We start from the raw sequence: 15,882 nt of genomic DNA on the forward strand, positions 1-15,882 counted from the left end.
TTTAGACAATTGTGTTATCTTTGTGATGGATTTCTTAGAAGAAGACACCCTACACTGTTTTTCACTCTTCCTTGTTTAGGACAAGTTCCAGGGAGATTTTTTTATCCAGTTGGTTTCCTAGAGAAGCTCAAGCTACACCTAGAGAACCTTTTATGAAACCCTTTCCCAGCAACCGTGAATCCAGAACTTTGTAGGAAGCTGAAATACTCATGGAATGTCAAAATTAAGGGCCTTTGGCATCTTTACCCTTTAAAGTAATTATGCTACTGTCTTTGGACTTTACAGTATATGATCAGGAGCTTGCTTTATGGGAGGCATTAAATCCCCACGTTAGGAGACTACAAAAAGAAAATAAAAACACTGTCATTAAGGGGCCATTTAAGGGTAGCAGATTCTGTGTTGTCCCTAGTGGAGGTTTGGAAGTGTATAGTTATGGATCACTATAGCCCATCTGTAGTAATTTTCCAACTTGGGTAAAAGCCTACAGGAGGCCGGGCGCAGTGGCTCACGCCTGTATTCCCAGCACTTTGGGAGGCTGAGGCAGGTGGATCACGAGGTCAGGAGATTGAGACCATCCTGGCTAACATGGTGAAACCCCATCTCTACTAAAAATACAAAAAATTAACCGGGCATGGTGGCGAGCTCCTGTAGTCCCAGCTACTTGGGAGGCTGAGGCAGGAGAATGGCGTGAACCTGGGAGGCGGAGCTTGCAATGAGCCGAGATCGCGCCACTGCTCTCCAGCCTGGGCGACAGAGTGAGACTCCATCTCAGAAAATAACAACAACAACAACAACAAGCCTACATGAGCCCTGAGCCCATCAGATTCAGGATGAGAAAAGGGCAGAATCACAACTTATAGCATGGGTGAAGCAGGAAAAATCAAACCTACTACATCCATTAGAAGGTGTTTGGGGCTGTCCAGAGACAAGGGCTACTTTGTCCTTGTTGGACCCTCCCTGGTGTGGGGTCGCTGTGACCCAGTGGTAGAGTGCAGGGAGTCTGGCGACAAATGTTGTTTATCTGCTGCTGCCACTGATGCCCTCTGTGGCTTAAACCAGTTCAATTGACCCTTCTGTCCAAAACATGCAGACAATCATGCTTTCTCATATAGAGAAATACAAGTGTTATTGAATTAATTCCAAAATACTTGTAGGAGCTCAAATGTGAGCTAAAGTTTCACACGTATTCTTTACTCACTGGCACATTCAAGGGAAAAAGTGACCTGGTTTTTCAAGTACTTTGTGGTCACTAGATACCATAAATGATAACAAAAATAGTAGCAGGTACTTTTTCAGGCACTAAGTGTGCCAGGCACAGCACTACGGGATGTTCTATATAATTTACTTCCCATACAGCCTATGAGGTAAAGCACTGTTACTCTCCAATTTTATGGATGAGGAAACTGAGCCTTAGAAAGGTCAACAAACTTGCTCAATGTCACTCACTGAAAAGGTAGCATAATTGGAATGGAAACCTCAGTCAACCTAACTAAAAACATTAAGCTTTTAATCAAAGCACCTTGATTTCCATAAAGACTGAATTTTCAAAATCTGTCCTATTTCACCAGTTGTCCCATAACTTCTTGGACTATCTCAGAAATGAACAAAACCTGGCATCCAAACTGCATTTCTCAGACCGTCTCACGCTGAAAGCAACATAAAAGTCCTCTGTAAGGTCACAAGTCCTGGTCCTTGACATAGAAAACATGGGCACCACGATCTATGCAGATGAGCAAATTTTATTGAATTAGAGTGGAAGGCAATGTACTCAAAACCAAGACTCTTTTGAGCATCATGTTATCTTCTGTGATTTGGGAGGCACCAATGAGCTTTGTAGTACCTGGAGGTCATCCTCATGAATCTCAGTCCTCATGATATTATTGAAGTGTAGAAAGGTAAGTTTCTAGCAAGTTTCAACAGATGGAAATCCAGATAAAAGGAACTCACTCTGCTGATATTAATTATTTAAGCAATGTTTTCTCAAGAGACTGCCATGGCCTTAAAAAGGGGCTCTATGAGCTGTTCTTTTTACATTAAGAATATTTATAATATTATAGCATCTCCATTTCAAGTATGTGCTTTAGTGAAAAACTTTGTTATGCTTTTTTAGCTTTGTTGTTTAGTTTTGTTTGTTGAGCATCAGAAGAGATGGGAGTGATAGGGCCACAGTAGAGAAAAGACTAGAAATTCATGATCCATAGTCTTTTTGCTTCCCAAATGTGGTCCATGATTTTGAAGATTTAAGAACCACAGATTTAAGATCATTTTTAAATTCCAATATTCAAATATCTTCTTAAAAGATAAATTGTACCACTTTAAAGAGTTGTTTCCATTTTCTTTTCTTTTTTCTTTTTTTTTTTTTTCAAGATAGAGTCTCACTCCATCACCCAGATAGGGTGCAGTGGTGAGATCTGGGCTCACTGCAACCTCTACCTCCTGGGTTCAAGCTGTTCTCGTGCCACAGCCTCCCCAGTAGCTGGGACTACAGGCGTGCGCCACCACACCCAGCTAAGTTTTGTATTTTTAGTAGATACAGGGTTTCACCATGTTGGCCAGGCTGGTCTCGAACTCCTGACCTCAAGTAATCCATCCGCCTCGGCCTGCCACAGTGCTGGGATTACAGGCGTAAGCCACCGTGCCCAGCTCCTCTTTAAAGAGTTGTTTCTGGCCGGGCGCAGTGGCTCAAGCCTGTAATCCCAGCACTTTGGGAGGCTGAGATGGGCGGATCACGAGGTCAGGAGATCGAGACCATCATGGCTAACCCGGTGAAACCCCGTCTCTACTAAAAATACAAAAAAACTAGCCGGGCGAGGTGGCAGGTGCCTGTAGTCCCAGCTACTCGGGAGGCTGAGGCAGGAGAATGGCGTAAACCCGGGAGGCGGAGCTTGCAGTGAGCTGAGATCTGGCCACTGCACTCCAGCCTGGGCGACAGCGAGACTCCGTCTCAAAAAAAAAAAAAAATAAAATAAAATAAATAAAGAGTTGTTTCTGTTGGATACATTCAAATCACATAATTTGCCCAAACTGAGAGAAAGGCAGAAAAAGAAGGAGAAAGGCAGTGAAAACTTGAATACCTCCTCTTTATAGATATTATTCTAAGGACACTTTCCTTTTGGTTCTAACATCACCATATTTTGTTTAGAGCAGCTCATGGGGACAAACAATAAAAAATAAATAACAATTAGAAATAAACTCTTCCAAACTAACACCTTGCGTATTTCTCAGGCTCTTCAGAAGTCAGTGTTGAAAGAATCCATGTAGTATTTCTTATTCATGCTGAGTGAGCTGTTATCGGTTCCCATATTGATTTTTAGCTCCATGCAGCAAGCCTCAAAATGCCACTGCCCCAAGCTGGAATCCCACCAAGCCTATCCCTTACGTTTCCGTTTGTTTTCCAAGTCCTCTTTCCCTTTTCTTCAGCCACAAATTCTCCCTGAACCCACTTTCCCCAAAATAACAGCTGCGGATTTGATTTTTTTCCTTTCCTGTCTCTTTAAGTCAGAAACTTCCTGAGGTTCCTAAGAGCTGCCTGCCTCAGCAGGCACCAAGACTCCCAGCAAGTCTCCATTGCAGTGAGATTTGCAAGTGAATCTCCTTTGAAAACCATCACCAGTTTTGTATCCATCTCCTCTGACTTTGAGGCATCTACACTAACACTGTGGGCTCCAGGATATCCTATGAACCCGGTCTGAGGATTTCAAAACCAAATCTATTCATATTGGCAGCTCCATCAAAGGAAAATCCTTTAAACCGAACAAAGCATAAAACCAATACAAAATCCACCTAACAAATAAACAAAAGGCAATACCATGATTTCAGATGCCAATGCCTACCTTAAAGGCTGCCCAAAGCTCTTTGCTCCCACATGCCTCTCTGGGTCTGTTTCCTGGCTTTCCAATAGCTATGCTTTCTTAAATTGAGCAACAGTCTCCTCAAGTGTCGGGCTCTGAAAATACACATGCTACACACGCCCATGCAGCCTCTCAGTGCCAGGCAGCCCCTTCGCCTTCCTTCCCGGCCGTGCCAGTTCCCTGGCCGCTGACCAGCTCCCACGTGGGATGGAATGGAGAAGGGGAGGGTGTCAACCAAAGTCGGGGGATGGATTCAACTCACCGTGGACTAGGTGGCCACCCATCTGGCAGGAAGGGTCCATTTTATCCCTTTTCTAACCTGAAACCGCCTCCACGATGGTCTCTCCAGCCTCATTCAGAGCCCAGAACAGTTGGCAGGCACACCAACCCCTCCTGGGTGTGACCTGCGGGTACTCAGACCTCTCTAAAGTGGCAGCCTCCAGCCGGTGGGGCACAGACTGCCTCTTACCTTCACAGAGCCCCAGTCCTTAAAAGCCCAGCTGGCGTCTCCAAGGAGTCCCGTGTTTTACTTGACATCGGAGGCAACCGGTTTCAGAAACAGGGAACATTTCAAAATGAAACAGAAAGTAACCCGGGGATCCACAGCAGACCCCCGACCTGCCTCGGCCATCCCCAATCTCTGGGAGTCTTCTGACTCAGCAAGCCTGTACAGCTGTTTCAGCCTGGAGAGGATTCAGAGGAAACTGCAGCTTGGAAGTCTGGAACTCACGGCCTGGGCTTTTTTTTTTTTTTTTTTTTTTTTAAGAGTATTTGTTGAGCTTTTTAACATGCAGTTTGTCTCCTTCTGCAGGGAATTACTCAGTGATCCCGTCACCTGACTCAGGGCAGTTCCATTATATAATTCTAACTGCTATTTGATCTCTGATCGGAAAACCACACTTGCCTCCCCTTTCCCCCACACCCCATCATCATCCACCCCACCCCGCCCCCCAGGAAGGGAAGAGGGAGGGAGACCTCCAAACGTGAAACAATGACAATTAACTTTCCTTGTACCTTCCCTGGAAGGACTGCATTTTTACAGTGCACTTTATTTGCCTTCAGCTCAATTCTTGAGTAGAGGACCTCCCAAATGCCCATGAGGAGTGAGTGGGAATTTCTCAAGATGGGATGGTAGCATCTTTCTTGATTGTATTTTAGGATGGTTCTCCGTAGATGGGATAAGTCGCTGAATGGATTTTGAAATGATCAAGCGTATCGTCAGTTGAACAGCTTCAGGTAGATTTATAAAACATGTGCAAATAAAACCTAAAACCGAGAATCTCTTATTACTTTTGCCACATTTCCATGAAATGCCAAAGGGGTGGCTTGGATTGAGGGGTCTTGAGCCAAAATCCCTGCCCTGACCTTGATCCTCATAAACCCCCTCCAGCCACCACAAATAAGCATAATGCCCAAGGGACAACATATTGTTTTGCTAGGCAAACACCTCTGAAAGGGCAAGCCCCTAGCCTCCACTTTCAACCATATTGAACCCTTAAGGCCACTCTATATAGACATTTTGAAGCCACACCTGTCCTAGGTCAAGGTAGTAGTAATAATTCCTCAATGTCCACCCAGTCCCTGTCTTAGCATCTGTTATCTCTGTCCAGATGTTACCCACTAAGGAGCAAGCATGTTCAAACATAATCATCCCATGAATGGAACTTAAATGGCAGTCAATGAGGGTAACACCTAAAGTATCATACAATAAGATGTAAAAAACACTCCAACCCGTTTGCTTTTTCCATGTCAAAGCCAAGATGAACTATCTGCATAGCTCTGGGCTCCCAATCTTCTCCCAGCCAGTGGAGCCTTGTTGTTGAATACAGGAAAATAACTATTTTATGTTGATGAGAACAAATGCTAATGTTGGTCAGCCTTCTATGGGTTTTTCTTTTTTCTTTTTTTGAGACGGAGTCTCGCTCTGTCGCCCAGGCTGGAGTGCAGTGGCCGGATCTCAGCTCACTGCAAGCTCCGCCTCCCAGGTTCACACCATTCTCCTGCCTCAGCCTCCCTAGTAGCTGGGACTACAGACGCCCGCCGCCTCACCCGGCTAGTTTTTTGTATTTTTTAGTAGAGACGGGGTTTCACCGTGTTAGCCAGGATGGTCTCGATCTCCTGACCTCGTGATCCGCCCATCTCAGCCTCCCAAAGTGCTGGGATTACAGGCTTGAGCCACGGCACCTGGCCCTACTATGGGTTTTTCTAGTCTCACTCCTTTTCTCTCCCCTGGATCTTCCCAACCCATAATCACCAGAGCAAACTACTTTCTCCCTCCTGCCTTCCTCCATTATTGTAAGTAATGCCAGATACTATTTTCATGTTAAAATATGTGACATTAGATACTGCACCCTAAAAATCACTTTCAAAATTCTTTGTAACTATCTACCCACATAGCCCCCTGAGGTCAGCATGGGGTAATGACTGTTCTTATGGAGACCCAGAGATGCCAGTGTCATAGATAGGAGTTACAAGATGGGTCTCCTACTCTTGGTGTTCCGCTTTGCAGAGGAAAACTCAGATAAACATGAGAAAAATATAAATGTGTAAACCTGAAAACCTGAATGACAGATTGATGTCTGTTTATGTCTCTCCCTCCAGGTGTAGTAAATACAAGGTATTGTGGCAGTTGCTATGGTAACTACTTTCTTAATAAGAATAAAGACACATAGGAAGGTGTTAGAAAACATCAGGTGGTGAGACATTCCTCAGTAATGGGAAGAGGATGCAGTAATAAAAAATATACCCTTGGCCTGTACATGGTCATTAAATACTGGCACTGCAAAACTCAAATTTCTTAGACCAGCATTGTTCAACAGAAATACAATGTTGGGCCGGACACGGTGGCTCAATCCTGTAATCCCAGCGCTTTGGGAGGCCAGGTGACAATAGGAGTTTGAGACAAGTCTGGGCAACACAGCAAGACCCTATTGCTACAAAAAATTTTTTTTAATTAAAAAATTAGCTGGTTGGGTGCACCTGTAATTCCAGCTACTGGGGAGGTTGAGATGGGAGGATCCCTTGAGCCCAGGAGGAAAAAGCTACAGTGAGCCACAATTGTACTACTGTACTCCAGCCTGGGCAACAGAGCAAGACACCATCTCTCTCTCTCAAAAAAAAAAAAAAAAAAGAAAAGAAAATATAATGTGAGCCATAACTGTAATTTTAAATTTTCTAGTAGTCACATTAAAATTTTTTAAGGGAAATTATTTTTGTAATATAGCTTATTTAATCCCATATACCCAAAACATTATTTCAACATGTAATCAATATAAAAATTAATGAAATATTATGTATTATTTTCATACTGAATATCTGAATATTGGTAAGTGTTTTATACCCTCATCACATCTCAAACAAGTCTAGCCACATTTCAAATACCCGGTAGCCACATGTGGTTAGTGGTTATCACATTAGATGGCCAAGCCCTGGATTATATTTGGCCCTTTTGAGGCTAGAATTTATTTTGGGGGAGCAAATTTGTCTATCCCTACTTGCATATTTTAGAAAAATAACTGCGTTAATTTGGTTCTAGCCCTGTGGCATACTTCAAGTGGTAATCTCTTGGGTGGAACAAGAAAACATCAAATAAGCCTGAATTGAAATAGTATTAAAGATTCAACTTCTTTCTTGCCACTAGAGGATCATGAAAATTAAAACATCAATCTTGGGTTTGTAACAAGTTCTTTCCTTGTGTTGCCCCAGTTGCCCAAGCTCAGGCCCCCAAAGTCTTATCTTGACTTGACTTCACTTTCTACACATCCTCTCTCTGCCCATTTCCCCTAGCCCTCCTAATAGACTCCTCAATCTTTTTTTTTTTTTTTTTTTTTTGAGACGGAGTCTCGCTCTGTTGCCCAGGCTGGAGTGCAGTGGCGCGATCTCGGCTCACTGCAAGCTCCGCCTCCTGGGTTCACGCCATTCTCCTGCCTCAGCCTCCCAAGTAGCTGGGACTGCAGGCGCCCGCCACCACGCCTGGCTAATTTTTTGTAGTTTTAGTAGAGACGGGGTTTCACTGTGTGAGCCGGGATTACAGGCGTGAGCCACCGCGCCCGGCCAGACCCCTCAATCTTATCAAGTCTACCTGTCACCTTTTCTCAAGTGGCAGGGCCTCAGCCAGTACCCAAACTATCACGAGCACCCCTGCCTGGCCCTCCTGACTTCACTTTCTGACCACTTGAGTTCATTTTCTACCCTGTCTTCAGCGTGAGCACGTGTCCAAGCAGACATTTAATCCTATAGCTACTCAGCTTAAAACTTTTAATGGCAACCTACCGCCTTTCAAATGAAATCCACACTCCTTGCAGTGATATGCTAGGCAATCATAAACTGGCCCTGGGAGCATTTCCAGCTCATCTCTTTGCTGCATATTCTTTGAATTTACCCTAGTCTGCATGCTTAACTGTGGCATGACTTCTCAGTCTCCCTGCCTTTGTTGAAAGTCTGTTTCGTCTGCCTGGAATGTTCTTCCTTGAAATGCCTACCCCTTATCAAATAGCAAAATGTTTCAAGCCTAGCTCAGCTATCTCCTGTAGTTTTTCCTAATCTTGTGGTCAAAATTAACAGCTTCTTCACCTATGCCATCACGCCACTTTTATAAGTCAATGTGTTATAACATTTATCACATTCAACTATAATCATATAATATGCTATACAAGGACCTTTCCAAGAATACGAATTGTGTGTCATTTACCTATGACCTCACCTTGGGACATAAGAGTATTTCAATGAATGTCTGAGGAATTCTAATGCTCTTCTATTCCTCCTTCTGATTCTTTTTTTTTTTTTTTTTTTGAGGTGGAGTCTTGCTCTGTCGCCGGGACTGGAGTGCAGTGGCCGGATCTCAGCTCACTGCAAGCTCCGCCTCCCGGGTTTACGCCATTCTCCTGCCTCAGCCTCCCGAGTAGCTGGGACTACAGGCGCCCGCCACCTCGCCCGGCTAGTTTTTGTATTTTTAGTAGAGACGGGGTTTCACCGTGTTAGCCAGGATGGTCTCGATCTCCTGACCTCGTGATCCGCCCGTCTCGGCCTCCCAAACCTCCTTCTGATTCTTTAATCCCTTGGTGTATCATCGTTATCACCATCATCATTCTCGTCATTACACAGCAGCCAATATTATCAGCACTTACTAGGTATCAAATATTGTGCTAAGCATTTTACACAGATTTCATTTAATTCTAACAAAAAATCTATAAGGCAGGGACTTATAATATCCCCAATTTCTAATAACTGTGGCATCTCAAATACAGTTTCATTCTTTCAGCCAGTGTTTTTAGGTTATTGTTATAAACACCAGTTTAGACAAGTTGATGTGTAGTTATGTCTCCAAAGTGCACAGGGTTACATATTTGTTAACTTATTTGTAAACAGGCTAAGGCATGTGTTTTTGTTTTATATTTTTAGTGTCTCTGACTCTTTAAAGCCTCCAAATTTTAGTGGGATGGGAAAATAGAAAAGTAGCTGACTAGTGTTTTGTATAGAATGAGAATATTGTAGCTTTTTATTTTTATTTATTTATTTATTTATTTATTTATTTATTTATTTATTTATTTATTTCTGAGATGGAGTCTTGCTCTGTTGCCCAGGCTGGAGTGCAGTGCCACGATCTCGGCTCACTGCAACCTTCACCTCCTGAGTTCAAGAGATTCTCCTGCCTCAGCCTCTCAAGTAGCTGGGATTACAGGTGCCAGCCATCATGCCGGGCTAATTTTTATGTTTTTAGTAGAGACTAAAATGGGGTTTCACCACATTGGCCAGGCTAATCTCGGACTCCTGACCTCAGGTGATCCACGTGCCTCAGCCTCCCAAAGTGCTGGGATTACAGGCATGAGCCACCGCACCTGGCAAGAATATTGTAGCTTTGAGTAAGGGCACAAGGGGCGCTGCTCTGTGGATGTCACGGGACTTGACATTCAGCCTTTTTCTCAGAGTCATTTTTGGCACTATTTTTGGCTCTCTAGTAGTTTCTATCATAATTCGGTTTATTGGTGCTTTAAAAAATGAACAGACCAACCATCCAATGCTGGCAAGGATAGGAAGGAACTCTCATTTATTGCTGGTGGGGACTCAAAATGGTACAGACACTTTGGAAGACAATTTGGAAACTTCTCACAAAACTAAACATATTCTTATCATATGATCCAGACATCCTGTTCCTTGGTATCTACACAAAGGAGTTGAAAACTTCATATTCACACAAAAATCTACACGTGGATAGCAGCTTTATGCATAATTGCCAAAAGTTGGAAGCAATCAAGATGTCCTTCAGGACGCGTATGGATAAATAAACTGGTACATCCGGACAATAGAGTATTATTTAGCATTAAAAGCAAATGAGCTCTCAAGCCATGAAAAGACATGGAGGAAATCTAAATGCCTCCATGGAAAAAAGCCAGTCTGGAAAGGCCACACACTGTTTGAGTCTGATTAGATATGATATTCTGGAAAACGTAAACACTACGGAGACAATGAAAAGATCAGGATTGGGGGAGGGAGTGATGAATGAGTGGAGCACAGAGGATTTTTTGGGCAGGGAAATTACTTTGCTCAGATGATACTATAGTGGTTAGAACATGTCATCAGACATCTATCCAAACCCACAGAATGTTCAGCACCAAGAGCACCAAGAGTGAACCCTAATGCAGGCTGTGGACTCTAGGAGATGATGACGTAGGTTCATGGATTGTCACAAAGGGACCACTCTGCTGGGGACTATCGATAGGGAGGCTGTGCACTTGTAGGGTAGGAGGTTCATGAGAAATCTCTGTTCCTTCCTCTCAACTTTGCTGTGAGCCTAAAACTGCTCTAAAGCATACGCCTGTTTTTTAAAACATGAAGGGACCAGAGAACTTCTTGTTCACGGGTGCCCAGGGCTGCGCTCACTGGCTCGAGTGCAATGCACCAGTTGTTTTTTACTGGGTTGTCAGTTACTCAAGAGTATTCATTGCTTTCTGCACTTTGTTTTCACAATGCCACTACATAAATGGCAGTGCAGGTACTAAAGGTTTAACAAACTCTTGTTGAAATAAAATGAAGAGAAAATACACTTGATGCTTCTCATAATAACGTATTTTCACCTTCTTAAACAGTATCATAGCCTTGATGTCAACAGAAAACTATTACCAATGGGGTTTCTGGAGGCTCTGGAGCCTGGGATAGCCTCAGACTTGCACAGGGCATGGTGCTAGGAGGCCAGGCTCAGGGCTAGAAGAGAAGCTGAGTTCTGTAAAAGCCTAACTCCCTCAGGAACTTGATCCAGGAAGAGGCTTTTTGCTCTGTGTGCTCTAAGGGTCAGCCTTTGGCCACCACTGCTTGGCTTTACAACACAGTGCACAGAGCAGAGCTGTCTCTGCTGGGCAAAGTCCTTTACCCTCTGAGAGCCTCAGTTTCCTCATCTATAAAAAGGGAATGAGGATATTACAGATTACTCTGGGCATTGCACGAGATCATGTCTATAAATAAAGGGCTTGGCAGAGTGAGTGGCTAATATGATTGTCAATGAATGGAAATTGTTTATTCTCAACATCAAATATTAGGAGATATTTCATGATCATAATAAAGTGCTGGAGATGGAATTAGGGTGTGAACTCCTCCTATCTCACCCCACCTTCTCTCTATCCCACTTCCTGTTGGCACGTATTAAAATGGCGAATTTATTGACTTTCACAACTTGTCTTCCTTCTTTCCCTCTTTCTTCATTCTACCTCTTTCTCCCCTCTTCTTTATTTTCCTTTACCTCTCTTTTTCTTTAACTGCCTCCTTTTCTTTTATTATCTTAAAAATGAGTTTATTTTGTCTCCTTGCTATTCCTGGCTGACCAACTAAGGGTCTTGTATGGAGATCTTTTTGCCACGGCCATATTAAGCTCACCAGGTTGCTAAACTTAGACTAGCTTGTTTCTGCTCTACCTTGGAAGGTCTGCAATACCATAAACAAGAAAGGTATGAGGTCAAAGGATTCTTGTTCTGAGCAAAGGGGACAGTTTCACACAGAGCTTCCCAGAATGAAGGCAGGGCCTGACAGGAACGAGATGGGAGGCCTCCAGCATAATCTATAACAGAGCAGTCATTACCTTCCTCCCTGCCAAGTCAATGCCACTGCCCATCTCGGAAGCCATTTTTCAAATTGCTTTTTGGCCAGCTCAGCACAAAACCTATATGACAGCTTTACTTTGGGAGAGCAACAGAAAAAGGCCGTCTCCTGCAGGATCAGGCCCTTTTGTTGGTCCCTCTAATTCTCTCCAAAGCACCATGTAGAATTTTTTGTCATGACTTGTGCCCAAATAGGACGAAGACCCAGGGAAGATACAAGAACTCAGTGGCCCATGTAATGGCACAAATGAATGAGGTGTTATAAGGTAGAAACTGCAGTAGGAAGAGGCCTGGGATGGAATTCTAGTTCTGCCACTTGCTCACGGGGGGCAGGTGAGTTAGCCTCTGTTTCGTAAACTGGGGAGAAGTTCTAAGGTGATGCTTGTAAAGCGCCTGTCAGGTACCTAGGGCAGAGCAGGTGCTGAATGATCCTAGCCAGGCTGGTTTCTTAGTCTCCTTTTTCTCATGTATAAAAGGGAGAAAGACAACAATGCCCCTTTTGTAGAGTTCTTTGGGAAATTAAATGAGCTCTCCAGCAAATGGTGAGTACCACATGTGTGTGCCTCTCCTCCTCCCTTCTCCTGGGAAACCTCCAAGTTGCAGATTGTATTTTCCAAAGATGAACACAACCACATCTCCTATCCCACGTTCTCTTCTAGAATCCTACCACTCCCCCATCAAGTGGTGGAATCTAATTCCTCTCTCTGAATCTGAGTAGGCTTGGAACTTGCTTATACACCATATGGTAGAAGTAATTCTGTGGGACTGCAGAGAGGCCATCATAAAAGGCAATGTAGCTTCTCTCAAATTAGTTGGGATCCTTGCTATTGAAGCCTTCAGATGACACATAAACAGTTAACTGCTTTGAGGCCGCCATACTATGAGGAAGCCCAACTTAGCCTGCGTGGGGAGACCAGAGAGTTCTCAGATGCTCCAGCCCCACCCTTCAACAGTTGCTGCCTGAACTGCAACCTCATGAGAGACTGAAACAAAAACTATTCAGGTGAGTCCTCCCAAATCCTGGTTCACAGAAACATGAGAGATTATCAAAATGATTATTGTTTTAAACAGCTAAGTGTTGGGGTGATTTGTTATGCAGTGAAAGAGACTTGGGACACTCCAGTAGCTATTTAATAAAAATCATAAGCAGCCCAGGATTGGAGCATTAGGTGTGAGACAGCAGGGCTGTATATAAGGCTTGGCCTCTTAGACATTTTATCAGCCGTGGGGATGGGCAACTCCATTTTCAAGTAGTAATCTAATCCTTCTCTTCCTCAGAGAACTGTGTACTTGTGTGTGTAGTGGCATGAGAAAATCCCACCATTGATCCAGATTGATTCGTGATTTTTTTTTTCAAACCACAGAAGCTGTTTATGTTTATACTAAATCTTAAAGTTGCCAAACCATTTTTGGTTTAAAAGGACATTAATACTACACAGTTTTTCAAAGTGTTTTATATCAGAGTTTACATATTCTTTAAATTTATTTTAAATAAAACCATCATAGCACTATATTCAGACCCCCTTCCTCATTAGAATATCCTCTATGACTCCCTTGCCTTTTTGGTCAATGTATGTCTATACCACATTTGCCTTCAGAGACTCACCAGGAAGCTCCCCAAACAACCACAATTGACTTGGATCATTTACTTATTCTTCCTTCCCAATGAGCACTTATGCTAAGAGAGTGGTGTCTGTGCTGGAAGATGTTGCCCTTGAGTTACTGTTTACTGGGCTTTCCTAGGTGTTTCATTGACATAGGTTGTATCTCCACTGTGCTGAAAATTCCTGGAGAATGTGGACCATTTTTCTTTTCTTTCTTTCTTTTTTTTTTTTTTTGATGAAGTTTTGCTTTTGTTGCCCAGGTTGGAGTGCAATGGCACGATCCAGGTCACTGCAATCTCCGCCTCCTGGGTTCAAGTGATTCTCCTGCCTCAGTCTCCCGAGTAGCTAGGATTACAGGTAGGCGCCACCATGCCGGGCTAATTTTGTATTTTTAATAGATATGGGGTTTCTCCATGTTGGTCAGACTGGCCTCGCACTCCCAACCTCAGGTGATCCGCCTGCCTCAGCCTCCCAAAGTGCTGGGATTACAGATGTGAGCCACCATGCCCAGCCCTATTTTTCTATTTCTTTGTACCCCATTGTCACAAGGATTCCTTACATCTGACCTTCAAGCATGTCTGTTATAAAAATTTATTTTGAAATGCTTTTATGACTTTCCACGCAAACAAAGAAAAACAGCTATAAATTGCCTGGAAGTAAAATTTAATATATTACTAAATTGTCAAATATTCAAATATTTCAGAATGTGAGAGCAGCTTTGAGTAAGGGCATGTGGATGAAATGTAGATGTTGAACACATTTTAAAAAAACCTAATTGAAAGATAAATATGGCCTCAATTACCTCTTCCTAGAGGAAAATAACATGGGGTTCAAAGCTTAGGCACTGGAATCGGACAAGGTCAGAGTTTAAATCTTGACCATTATTACTTTAACTGTGTGACCTTTGATGAATTCACAAGTCTTGAAGGGGGATAAAAATAAAGCTAGATCATAGGATTATTGTTAAGATAAATGCGGTGGTTTGTGTTAAATACTTAGCATCGTATCTGGCACAGAGAAGGCATACATCTTACAGTTTATTATCATCAGCAGCATCACCACCATGACCACCACCGACAACCCTATCCTAGTCACCATGATGGGTTTTGCTCTTAAGGCCTTAGAGCTGGCTGGGATATACCCCTTTCTTTCATCACCTTTCCTTCCACTGAGACATTTTCCCTTCAACCCAACTATATTTCTCAGCTTTTATGTTAATGTCATGATCATAATTGTTTCAAACAATCCAAATAGTCTCAGCTGCTCTGTACAGCTTACCAACACCCAGCCATGACTTGACACTAGGTGTTTTCAACTGTCTCAGTCATCATCACCTACTGGCCAGATTACCCTAGAACAGGAAGTCTGTTTTGACTAATGATGTAGAACCATCCAGCTCCTAAGTCTGTTGCCAATCAGCTCAGCCTTTCCTTTAGGGATATGGAAAGGTTCATGGTGCACCTACAATGAGCCAACAGAGGAGAACATTAGGGTTGAAAAAGATAAAGTCTATTGGAAATAACATTACGGATTAGTTGTTCATTCACTTAATCATTTATATATTAATTTACCCATTCAACAAATAGTTATTAACAGCCTGCTATGGATCTGTAGGATATACAAACGTAAAGAAAACAGAGGTGATTTCTGCCTCACAGTTTTCAGACTGGTGGAAAATAACTGCTTTGTCATCAAATGACCCTGAGTTTGAATCTGACTCTGTCACTTACTACATATTTAAATTGCTTAGACCTTTCTGAGCCTCACTTTTCCTTAGGGTGATTGTGAGGATTAAATGAATTCACAGAAGTTTACTGCTTACCACAGCCCCTGGCAAGATCTACCATTTCTTTCCCCAAAGGTCATATAATTTATAGCCACTAGAGTCAGGATACAAACCCAGGAGCGTCTGGCTCCCACATATCTGCTTTTAAAGAAACGTTCTAAATATTTCTTTTAAGTTTCACTACTTTTGATTTAGTTTTTTCCTCCCAAGTCATTAATTCATCATCCATTCAAAAATAAGAGCGTTGTTTTTCATGTTTTTCCCATGTCTTCTTTATTTCTCATTGAACCCTCTGCAGTAAACCACTTCCCTCTACATTAACTGATGTGAAAATCACGAGGCAACTGGTGTCATCACAGAAAAAAAAAAGCAGAATAGTTATGTTTCTTCAGGTTATACTTGGGAAGCCAGATAAAGTGCTAGGGTATGCAGACCATCGTATCTCAACAGTGCAGTAGAAAGAAGCATAGTAAGCATCTAGCAGAAAGAACTTAGCTTGCCACACAGTAATTTATGGGTATTCCTTTTTTTTTTTTTTTTTTTTTTTTTTTTTT

General features: G+C 42.8%; 1 protein-coding gene across 7 annotated transcripts in view; it reads right to left on the bottom strand.

Moving 5' to 3' along the window:
• PHACTR1 (phosphatase and actin regulator 1) overlaps positions 1-15,882 on the bottom strand; it is a 571,629-nt gene that overhangs the window by 326,525 nt on the left and 229,222 nt on the right. The window contains exon 1 of one of the 7 annotated variants that reach the window (XM_023185360.2): positions 3,834-4,555. The exons of 4 other annotated variants lie outside the window; for them this stretch is intronic. The gene's annotated coding sequence lies outside the window, so the exon portion shown is untranslated. Of the gene's footprint in view, positions 1-3,833; positions 4,556-15,882 lie in introns of those variants that run through there. 2 more of the 7 variants (XM_023185359.1, XM_023185357.1) reach the window with 2 other exon arrangements.

Source organism: Piliocolobus tephrosceles, chromosome 5 (genome assembly GCF_002776525.5).
Source record: "Piliocolobus tephrosceles isolate RC106 chromosome 5, ASM277652v3, whole genome shotgun sequence".
NCBI classification, from domain to species: Eukaryota; Metazoa; Chordata; class Mammalia; order Primates; family Cercopithecidae; genus Piliocolobus; species Piliocolobus tephrosceles.